The sequence below is a fragment of the Chlamydotis macqueenii genome, chromosome 1 (genome assembly GCF_036417535.1).
Source record: "Chlamydotis macqueenii isolate bChlMac1 chromosome 1, bChlMac1.mat, whole genome shotgun sequence".
NCBI classification, from domain to species: Eukaryota; Metazoa; Chordata; class Aves; order Otidiformes; family Otididae; genus Chlamydotis; species Chlamydotis macqueenii.
The window spans coordinates 35,953,452-35,965,756 of NC_141556.1; positions in this window are offsets into that span (position 1 = coordinate 35,953,452).

A 12,305-nucleotide genomic window follows, 5' to 3' on the forward strand; every position below is an offset into this window, starting at 1 on the left:
GGCTGTAATCCATGTGAAAAGCAGAAAAAAAAAATAGAATAATTCAGATCAGAAGTAGAACAATACTTGGCCTCTCCACCTTTTGGAAATAGTCTTAAATTTTCTTTTTAACAAGTAATTTGCTTGGTTATACAATATATTTAATAAGCAACAGGTCTATGCTTTATTAAATCAAAAGGAAGAGTCCATGGGCCAAACATTTTGGGGTGACTGCAGGGTTCTATTACACAACTAAGTGTAAATTACAATAATGTTAAGTGTAGTGCTGGTTTCTTATTCGAGATACAGAAAGTATTATTCATGACCTCGGGAAAAGTTCCAAACTACATCCAAGAATATAGCCATTTTTCCTTTTTTTTTTTTTTTTTTTAAATTAAAAAAACTCAAAACTATGCCTCCATCTACATCTGTGGGACTCAGAGCAGGAAATAGAAACAATAAGCATCCAGAGAAAGAAATGAGCAGGAAAAAAAAAACAACAACCAAAAAAAACAACAACAAAAAACCAGGATAAAAAGTATTCACACACATCTGGCCCAAATTTGGGTTATGATATTATAGAACCCATTCATGCATGCCCTTGTCTTAATCTGATACAGTATGGTAGTTCCTATTTTCCCATATATCAAACAGCATCACCTCTTGCAGTCACGCTAGAAAGAACTCCAAAATAAATGTTTTATCCTTGGTTACAAGTATGTTACTTTGGTTTCAAGTTTACATTAAAGGTTGTATTATAGACAAAATGGAAAAAAAAAAGCAGACCTCCTTACCTAATGAGATTTTAATCTAATTTAAAAATAAATATAATTATTTCCAAAATTAGATCTTGAATTATTTTCACGAATTAATGATGTTTATACAGTAAATTATATTAAAGAAAATGAGATCTTGTGAAAACAGGAGGTTAGGCAGACCAAAAGCAGTAAAGGTAAGTAAAGACCAAGCTGATTTCACAAAACGAACCATACTTATTTTTTTTCTGAAACCTCTTTACCGAGGGTAACATACGTTGACAGACTTGAAAACTCATCTACAAGAAGGATTAGACTTCACCGTAGAGATTCATGGTGCCATTTATTATCTCATGATATAGCATTTTCTAATCTGTGTCATGTCATTTTAAAAACGGGCATCACAAATTCTGGTTAAAAAGGTGTCAAAGCTTATTAGCCCCGTAACTCAGTTCTCTCACAGTGGGAGATAAATTAGGGGGTTGTCAGATGTGTTGTTTGCTGCAAAAAAAAAAAAAAAAAGTCACGGTGAACTTACCTGGGCTACTTTTTCTAGAGAAATAATGCTATGCCTGTTTTATAGTTACAACACACTCTATCAAATAATACAATCGGAAGTTGAGTAAGTTTAACAAAGGATACAATGCATTAAACAGGAATAAGTTGTCTGTCCCTCAGTATTTCTTTCTGATTTTAAGTCTGTCTTTCTCTGAATTTTAACCACCTATGTTTTAATGAGGGAAGGAAAAATAAAAGAGAATTGCACTCAAGAATGTACTAGGCCTGTGTATGTGCATTAAAAAACATTAAAAGATGCCTTAAAGGTTGTTACAGACTTTGCATTTTATGATATTTTAACAGTAAGGCAAAAAGGTGTATTTTGATATCATCTTTCTGCATATTGAGTACAGGCAAAAGTAGAGCTTTCCAAGAGTCAAGAGCAGAAGTACTACGATTTAGAATATTATCGACTGTATTTATTCCAAAACAGCCTGAAACTGGAGGGGTGGCAGGGGGCGAGGGGGGAGGAGAGAAATGAAAACAAGAACATGATATGATCATGTTTAAATGTTCTGAATTGCAGATTTCAAGATATTTTCAAAAACAAGACCAAAAGGAAACACTTTTTTTTTTTTTTAGGAAACAGAACCAAAGAGCATTCTGGCTTGGCTAAGGACAAGCAGCTATTAATTCAGCATGAAAAAATGCCTCTGATTAATGCAGAATAAAAAAAATCCACTCCGTATATATAACAAGTTACATTTTCTATTTAGAGTAGACCTTTCAATGAGATTACAGATGTGAAGCTAATGGATTACATAGTTAATAGCCTAAATATAAGTAATTTCTCTTTGTATAAATATGAAAGAAAACTATATGTACCTAGAGAGGATTACTGCCACTTAGATCTCAGGATCTGCAGGGCTAGGAAATCAGACTGACTGAACTCTGCCTTCCTTCTCCAGCCTCTCCTCCTTCATCAAATACATGGTAGGAAATTATAAGGGATGTGTGCCTTTGAGTTTTTCTGCTTTTGTGGCTGTCCGATTCCTTTGAAGGGAGTAAATTTGTAGCTGGCAGTTCTTTAGATTAACTTTGTCTTATTCAGAGTTTGGACTGCATGATGGCAGAGCACTGGGAAGCCTCAGTCCTGCTCAGAAGAGTTCATGTGCGCCTCTCTCCGGTGTTACAACTAAGTCCACCCTCACCTGACTGAGATGAAATTAGTATCTGGTTACCCATGCTAAATGGCCACACGTGGATGGACAGAAATGTCACCACCTGACTCCCTACATCCTGCCAAAACGTTTGCCCTGACATTGACTGCCTCAGCTCTGGCCAGCCTGGAGAGCTTCACCACTCGCAGGATGGCCTCATGTAACAGAAGGCCAGTTCAAATTTCCATTTCTTTCTTACCCAAGGGGCACAGTAAACATAACATAAACATCTTGGCTTGATCTTGGATGCAGGTAACGCTTATTTTCTGAAGCTCAGCCCAAGCATAATGTAAGAATGGTGAGCAATAACCAGGGGAGCCCTAGGTCCTTGGAGATGTATCTTGTATGGTCATGAGAATCATTTTGACATTTTCATTCTGGTCAATGCTTAATCATTTATCATTTTCTTCTAAAAATATATTTTAGGACCAGTCGTTTCTGCATGCACTTGTGACCCCGAAACTCAATATTCACAGTAAGCAAAATAAGCGTTTTGACTTATGGTCGGGGGGAACAAATGCATAGCAGATGCAGCATCAGGCAGGTGTGCTAGGACTTGGCAACTGGAAGCAGGCTCACTGCTCAGAGCTCAGCGTGGAAAAACTTGCTTTTCCAAGCAGGTAAGAAGTATCTCGGGCATCTCTGCTCTGCACAGAAGACACAGCCTGGGATGCAGGAGACACTGCTGCTGCTAGAGCAATAAACCCCTACATAATTCTGCTTTGTTTTCCTCCTCTTTAAGCTTCATGGTGTATCTGCTGCTCCCCGCCAGACAGCAGCATTACCTCCTTATCCACAAACGCCGCGGTTTTTACTGGCATTAAGCACCCACAAATGTCAGAGAAGCCAGCAGAGCTGGGGAGGGGAGCGGATTTCTGAAAAAAAATCAGAGCAAGCACTGTAATGGAGAGATTTTGCCACCAGATGTCAGAAGGTAGAACACAGATTTGATAATACACCACCTTACCAAATCTTGAAAAAGGACATTTCAGTTATTTTATGCTTCCCCTTCCTTCTCCCCTCCTCCTCTCCTGTCACATATATGCATATACACACAGAAAGAAAATCTCCTAGGGAACACTGGGTTGGGGTTGTTTTTTTGTTTTCATTGTAGCCTTACAGAGATAAAAAGCAGGAGATCTAATACCCCGTTAAGCTTCAGGTGACATATCAAAGAAAAAGAGTTGTCTAAAATTTGAAGTTGCTAAACAAGCTGAATAATAACAAGTTCTGTGAGCTCTGGAACTAATGAAGTCTCGTTTCCTATGGATTTTATTTCATGGTTGATCGAAGCTTTTCCTACGCTGGGGAACATCAAATTTTCTCTTTTTTTTTTTTTTTTTGTGTAAGGATGATTCCAAGGGACAGCTTTTCAGAGAGATGCACTTGTAGCTTTTCTCTCTTCTTCCCAGGCATCTTTTCTTATTGTAATTGAATAGCTTTAAGACTTCTACCCATCTCTCAAATTTTGTTGAAAAATCAGATGGAGCTCCAAAATGCACAATGCTCACTTCTGTAGGAAATCTAGCAAAAGAAAATGCAAGGACAACTTAATCTATTACAGACTTAGATTAATGAGATCATTTATGTTACAGTATAACTCTGCTAGAATTACTTAAACACTTGAACTTGCACTGGCAATTTAAATGTTCCATGAAATATTCTGATGATTCCTCATTTTTCTACCAGATTATAAATCTATGGCATATGCAGAGATGTGCCTGATTGACCATCAGTCTTTGCTGATGAAACCCTAGTTCCTACGACTGCATGTTAATGGGTTAGCTCCTCTTTCTTCTCCCTTCTTTTCAAAACAGAGAGTAGATGACAGCATGAAATGCCACCCTTCACATGAAGTTTCCAAATCCCTTCAGCACAGCCAAACAGGCAGCACTAATGACAGTGAGAGAAGAGCAGACTGGCCTTCTACCAGTGTGCTGTGACTCCAGCTGAAGTTCCTCTGAATTTCTACGATGATTTCAGCGAGAATATGATCAAACGCTCAGCACTTTTCTCTTATTGTAAGCTTGTGCTTATTCCAGCTCTTTTTGATTGTATTTAATTTTACTATGCCAAATTAATGAGCTTTGCTTTATTATCCTATCACATTTTAAGCTTTGATTAGTCTATGTCTTAAAACGTACATAAAATGAGCATGATTTTATTAGCTATTATTTAAATGATCACCCTTAAATTAATCCCTTTGTATTGTGAAGCTGGTTTTGTTGCATTACAATGGTTACTTACCCTTCCTGACCCCAGATTATATTGCATCACAAAAATTTACCAACAGATTTTAAAAATTAAATGGAATTTTTATGAAGCATGAATGACAGCCATGTAGACTCATCTATATTAATCTATAATAACGATACCTTTTGAGCTATTTTTACAGAAATGGGTCGATTCTATGAAAGCTTAGAATGTGTCTAAACGGACTTTGACATGACTGACATGTTAAACAGACTTTAGCAGTTTCACATCTAAAATATCATTCTCAGCAGATAGATTCAGACCCATCCTGGTGTCTAGCAACACAGCTATACACTCAGTAAATCAGTGCTGGGAGTCACACCCAGCAAAACTTCTTAACGGTATACCTGGAAATTGCACACATGGGTAAGCCTGAGCCAAATTTACTCCTTACATAAACAAGTTTGAGAAATGATGATAATACTTGTTCAAAAACAAAGTCCATACACCTTATTAGTTTCCTGGAGATAGATCTGGGTGTATTGCTGGTGTTGACTTTTTTTTTTTTAATAGTGTAATATCAGTATAATACAGCCCAATACAAGCCTTGCCTTCATCGACTCCACACTGGCACAGCATATGCTTGCTCAGCTCACCTCCACTCTGACATCCCTGTCCCAGCACAAGTTTTCTCTGTCATGGTAAGCTTGTTCCTCATTTTTAATCCTCTCCTGTATTGTCAATACTGCAGGCAACTGTGGGGCAAGGACAGCTTTCATCCTAATGTCCAGCAATGTCTGCTTTTCTGCCAGGGTAACGCATACCCTCATTACATGGTACACATCTTTCGAGGTCAATGGGTCCACTTATTAAAACGGAGACATCTGAATTCAATCATAAATGCTGACAGAGTATATGAAATTTTAATGTGATAGCTTAACATGAGACAACACTTTTAAAGGACTTACACTAGTCTCCAAATGCACATCCTGCTTTTTCTAAAGGAAAGCCAAACCAACTCATTTGAATTCTCAAAACATTAAAAGCAGCTTCCCCACTTGATGTTACCACCCCTCAAACAGACAAACAAGTGGACAAGAAATGGTGGAAATAGGTTTTCCAACACAAACTGAAACTAAAGATTCTTGAGCTGTCACAGATGGGGAGGGAAGAAAAAATGGTCAAGCAAAATGCTTTTTCTCCTCTGAGTGTAATAAGCTACATAATGTCATCCCATCCATACTGATGGAAAGCACACAAGTATAGTGGTTTTCTAATGTATGGAAACCCAGAGCTTAATGGTTTCTTCAACAAAGGCAACATTGAATTATATCAAGAAAATGAATTGAAGTTTGTGTGTTCGTTCTGGACAGGCCATGGTGGATCATATCCCAATATTTCTGTTTGACGTAATAAAAGGTGCAGGCAGATGGGGAGATGGAAACTCACTACCTTCTCAGAAAAAGTAAGGCCACACACACAGGATCCTGTCAAAAGGGCCAGGCTGCAGAAGTCTGGTTGACAAAAGGTTGAACACACATTTAATCCAAAGAAACCACTGCCTCATCCTCAGTTTAGTTGCCTCCAGCTTTAAGCACCTGTTCACACTGTACATTCTCCTATCTACTCACACAGATCCTTCCTAAACAGAAGAGGGGGGGGGGAAGTTTCTGCAACGCCTGAAAATTCAATACACTGAAAACGTTTATCTCAAGAGGGGAAAAAAAGTAGCCCACATAATTTCATCTTTGTGGTCTTTTTCTCATACCACACTCGTGGGTCCCGTGCGGTCTCTGCAAGAACAGCCCACCTTCCTTTAGGATGGAGCATGCACAGCCACCCCCTTCACCCAAAGCACTGGTTTCTCTCACAGGGTGCTACAACCAAGGCAAGTTCTCTAAAATGTAGAAAACAGTGTCCCTTTATATGCAAGTATTACCTGTAAAATATTTTTTAAAAATATTATGAACGCAAAAGCTGTAGGACAATTATAACAATGTGTGGTGCCTCTGGATTTTGTCCACTTCAGGAACCCAGTCCCACGCTGGTGCAGGGCCCAGACCTCTCCAGCAACTGCTCTGCATGCCAGCAATGCAGGGAGACGGGGCGGCAAGGACACGGAGGTGTAGGGGAGGTGGGAACAGTTGACCCAAAGCCCCTGTAAACCACCTCTCCTACTTCACCACCACCTCAGCAAAAAAAAAAAAAATACAGTAAGATGTTTTATGTATTTGTTTGAAGAACCTTGTAAATTCAAAAGGGAGTAATTTAATTTGACAGGCTTTGCTGTCAATCAGTGCTCCTTTTTATTGCATTATAGGTTGAAGGTTGCTCCAAATGTCAACGGTAAAATATTTTTTTCAGTATACGAACAAGGCACATCAGTCTGACCTACACTGACTGACCATCTCTTGAGGTACTTCATGTTGCTTCTTCCAAGGGAAGTCTTGAACAATACACAGCATTTATATTAAACTCACAAATAAAGAACAGCATATCTGTATTTCCATTGCTAATGTGTCACATTTTTAAATAATTTGTACTTATTTTAGCATCAGCTAGCAAAAAAAAAAGAAAACCTGGAACACAGATTTTTGCAGACAGAAACAGAAAGCAGCACCAGAATATGCTTTGTCTTGAGGACAAGGTTAAGATATAGATCGAGGTTAAAGCACCCAAGCCACTGAGGTATCTAAAGAGAGAAAACAGGTACCTAACCACTCCTGCTGATGTATACCAAGGAGTCTAGCTACACAGGTAAGCACATTCTCAAACCAGACTTTCCCATTCCCACCCCCTCATCCTCCCCATAAATCCTCAATCCTGTGTCTTGGACCTGCTTTCAGCCTGGATCAGCCATGTGCAGGAAATAACAGAGATTTAGTTCTTCCTAAGCGCACTGAGGCAATTTGAGCCCAAATCCCTGTTAGGCCACCACAAGAAATAAGTCAGGGGCTTTGCCTGGTACACGTAGGCCTGCTCCCCGGTGTAGGCATACCTGCAGTACATGAGGATTACAATGCCCATTCCCATTTTCAGCTGGATTTCCTCTACTAAATCACAGAATTATAAAATCGTTTGGGTTGGAAAGGACTTTAAAGATCACCTAATTGCAACCCCAAATCTATAATTTAGGCAGAGCTAACACCACAGGATGTCTAAACCCCTAGACATTTATCATTTTGCCACTCAGCAATTGAGAAGTGACATGGCTAACAACATCACCACAGCTCACAAGCTGTAGAGAGGCTTACTTTAGGCCAAAACGCAGGACACCCAAAGCTGAAAGAGCCTGCCAAGCCCCCAGTGCTGAGCCTAACTCAGTGTTTTGACTCCTTTCTTATTCTCCTTTCATATTTCCACATAAGCCACTTCTACCCTCCAGTTCTTTACACGCAAATCCCAAATCTGCTGAAGTCCCCGAGTCCAAGAGCCACACTCCCCAACAGTGACCTAGTGCCCTGGACCCTCCCTTTTTACCTGCCCCAGAAAACCTCTCGCATAACCCAGTATTCCATAACAGGATTCCCTGCCTAGGCCTGGCCCATCACGCAGTGAGACTCCTAATCCTATCATATGGCAAATACCAGGAACACCAGGCTGTCAGTAGACAGCAAGGTCTGAATGCCTTTGTATGCATCTCCTTCCCCCCACGAAGCACCGAACACTCATCACCCGCTGTACCCCAGGGCTGGAAAGCTGGAATTAAACCAGTGGCAGGCGTAGAGAGCACAGTGCACAGCATCAGCACACCTCCCTGGGACCAAGGAGGTGTAAGTTCAAGTCTCTGCCATATTTGGGCAGGATAGGGACTTAAAAAGAAATCTAATATTCAAGGTAAATGTCCTGGGTATTATATAGCTTGTCTGTCTTAATCTCCCTGATTTTTTTTTTCTTCTTCTTTTTTTTTACCAAAAGAATATCTGCCTAAGAAGATGATCTGGTTTAAGCACATAACTCCAGGAGAATGTTCACACTCAGGATTCTCAGGAAAGGAAATCTGATGTCAAAGTGTCTCATATTTTCCACAGTTCTTTCCTACCAAGGTCATAGTTTTTCATGTTTAATTCCAGGCTATTTTAGGTGCTTCCCATCCCATTGGTTTCTGACGCCCCTTTTTTTGGGTGCCAGTTCTCCATGCATAGTTTTAAGAGGCCCAGGACCTAACCTTGATGCTAAGCCCATGCAAGGTATCTCGAGATTTCCATACTTTCAAAAAATCTAACCTTTAATACCTTTACATTTTAATCCCATTTGTAAGTGCATGTTATGAACAAGACCTAGGAAATGAAATGGCACCTTGAACGATTTCATTTTATCAGATAAAATGATTAGCACTTTACATAGTTGCCAAGCTATAATGCTGGAAAAAAAATCCCTGACAAAGGGAGTGGAATTACTTTTCAATACATTTCATTAATTCACCATTTAACTGGATTTTTCTGCACGGGCTGTGGATACATGTTCTTTTCCAGACACAGATGGCTCTGCAGAAAAGGCTACACCCTCCCTGTTGGAGGTAGCCTCTGTCTTTGATTTGTCACTACATGCATTTTTGTGAACCTTGTCCTGTGCTTTTCATAATTTTGAGGGTTTACAATACTACATGAGAGAGAACAGAGGTCAGAAAAAGTTATTATGAAAGTCATTAGTTAATAATTCTCTTTCCCAGTGGATAACTATACAAACAAAAGTTGCTTGTATCATATTTGAAGTTCAGCTGGTAGCTACTGAAAGTAACTAAATTATGAAAGTGTGTTCATTTGAAATGAACAAAAGAAATTCATTTGTTTTCCAGACTACACAAGTTGGTCCCTAACTTAAGCTTAACTTTTCAGGTTTTCCAAATGCTTATGACAGGCAGCTTTGGCTGTTATTCTCTGTAATTTTTATTTCTAGCCAAAGAGACACCTAGTGCTTTTTTAGTTAGGAGTTTTGACCTGAATTTACCAGGCAGCTGCTTAATGTCACTGTTTCCTTTATCCTTCATAAATAACTTATTTGCAAATTTAAATTACCTTCACATAGAAACAGCTTCCAAGCTGATATAAATGATGATCATTTGCTAATTTCTCTAATAGTTGATTACAAATGGATATTAATACAGCTTTCATCCCTTATAAAATCAAAACCACTACAATCCTCAATTATTAATCCTGGTGCAAAATGCAAGCACATAAGCCAGTTTTACTTAAAAAGTGAAGCCTTCACTTGCCTTCAGTCTTCATGGCAATAGGTTTTATCCCAGGAGGTAGCATTTCATCCAGGGTGAAAAGACAGAAAAGAGATGTTTCACTCTTCTGAGAGGATACTTAATGATTAATAGGAAAATAATACATCAATCTTGCTTTTTTAAATGAACAGCAACTTTATGTCAGAAAGAATACAAGCCAGCACACCGTCATGGAGCTATCACTACTTAGTAACTTCTGAATTATCTTGACAGTGCTTGCTACTTTTCAGTCTCAAATTTAGATCTCAAAATTCAGAAGGCACTTGAAGCAGGATTCACCTCACCAAGCATTAGCTGCCTAACAACTCATTCATTCTCTAGGTTCCCTTTAGAAACAACAGAAAGACACCTCCAGACAGCAATTTATCTCACCACAACACCGAGGGGATTAATCATCCTTTAGAAGAGGCCATCTCTCTCTATTGACTAATGAAGGACCAAATCCAACTAGCTAAGACTAGACAGTAACCTTTAGGTATTAAAGTCAGATCAGATGAATCCTATACATGGGGAACTAAGATAAAATACACCTCTTTTTCTCATACTAATACATGGGGAGGCAGTTGTTTTTCATGGTATGTCCACTCTTTCATTGTCCTTTAAGTCAACCGAAGACTTACAGAAAAAGAATTGAGAAATCAGTTACAACTTACAGCCACAAGCCAGCTTCCAGAGGTACCAAACACCTACAATTCCCATTGACTCAAAATCTTATTGTGGATTCTTCTAACTTCTGGGTTATATTGACTAATTGTAGAACGGAACAGAAGATTCAACCACCATTTCAGACAGTCTGCCACACCTCCATGTGGTACAGAAAAGGCACTGCTTCACAAGTTTCTATTCTGTGAACACAAAATAAGTATTTCTGTTTCCTGTCATACAACACACTTTCACCCTTAAACTCATCTATGTACCAAAAAATCAAGCAGCTATCTATACCTATATCTACATATTTATATATCTGCATCTCTCTATAGGTAGTATCATGTATTTAAGTTTCACTGAGTTCCTGACAAGCAGTGAACTGATCATCACAAAAGTAATTCAGGCTTGTCCAAGGTCACACAGAATCGGCATAATAATTTGAATTAAAGCTCAATGAGTGTTCCAGGAATGCTTAAGTTATATATGAATTAGTACTATGTATAGGTTACAAAAATATGCCAGAACAAATCTCTAGTACAGACATACTTAAAGAGGTATAAACATTGTAATTGCTAGTAATTTACACTGAAGAATTGAAGGAAATGTTTAAAAACTCTGAAGTTGTTTGTAACAGTTTATATCCTTTCTGTGTTAGTCTGGTACTTTCCTTAGCACAACATAGCTTTTGGCAATATTAAAGACAATTTTTTTTTTTTTTTAACTAAAGCATACCTGCTGTTCAAAAAAAGACCTAAAAAGGAATTGACAACACAATTTTTAAAGTGTCGAGAATATTTTGTGTCTAGAACAGCTAACACTAAATATTTTCATTGTGCTTTTTGCCTCAGCTCAAATACTAAAAAGATACCGTGCTTCTTTCCAGGCTCAAACATGGAGAATAAGACCAGCTATGCATACAAATGTGTTCCCTTAGGTGTTATTTGTATCACCTATTGAAAATGCCTCTCGTAAGTCATGCAGTCTTCTCCAGGTGAGGTGACAGAAACATTCTTTCTCTCTTCACTGTGCAGGATGACTCCTCTTCCTCTTGGCAGAGGAAGGCCCTCAGCTGAGGATACAAACCAACTGGAGAAGAAACCCACTGGGGCTGCTAGAAGAAGATTTATACCCAGGTCTAGACACAGATATCACACAAGTCATCAAGAAAAGACTGTCTTTATTCCCCATTTTCCATCTTTTTTATATGTTGCCTACTATTTAAATCTATTTAAAAAAGTAGCATAATACTTATTGAGACTTAAACTATTACATACTTTGAATTTTTCACACTTTAAAATCACGTTGAAGTACATAATATACACTTACAAGGACCAGATACTAACATTTTTGAGGGAAATGCTCTTCAGATGTTGAATTACTGATACTAAGCAGAGTAACCCTATTGCCCGTAAGGAAGAATGGACTAAAAAATAGCTGCCTTGCTCTCACAGGAAGGAGAGACGGTTTTAAACATTTCCTTTATTGTTTTCCCTCAAGCACTGCAGAGGCCAAGTTCCACTCACTCATTAGCTGACCAAACCCCTGTTCACTGCTGTCACTGACAGGTCTACTTCATATCGGGCTGGAAGTGGGAATCACTTTCCCTTGTACTATTACAAGAGGCAGGTTGACTCCCTTGCAGAAAGTAAAAAAGACTTTTTGTGCAACAGGTTCCAGGATGGCTGGATCTTCTGTACCACAATTTGGCATGAACTGTTTCTTCTCACTAATTCTGGTGTGTACCTAGCAAGGGACAACAGTGACATTTACAAAAATGAC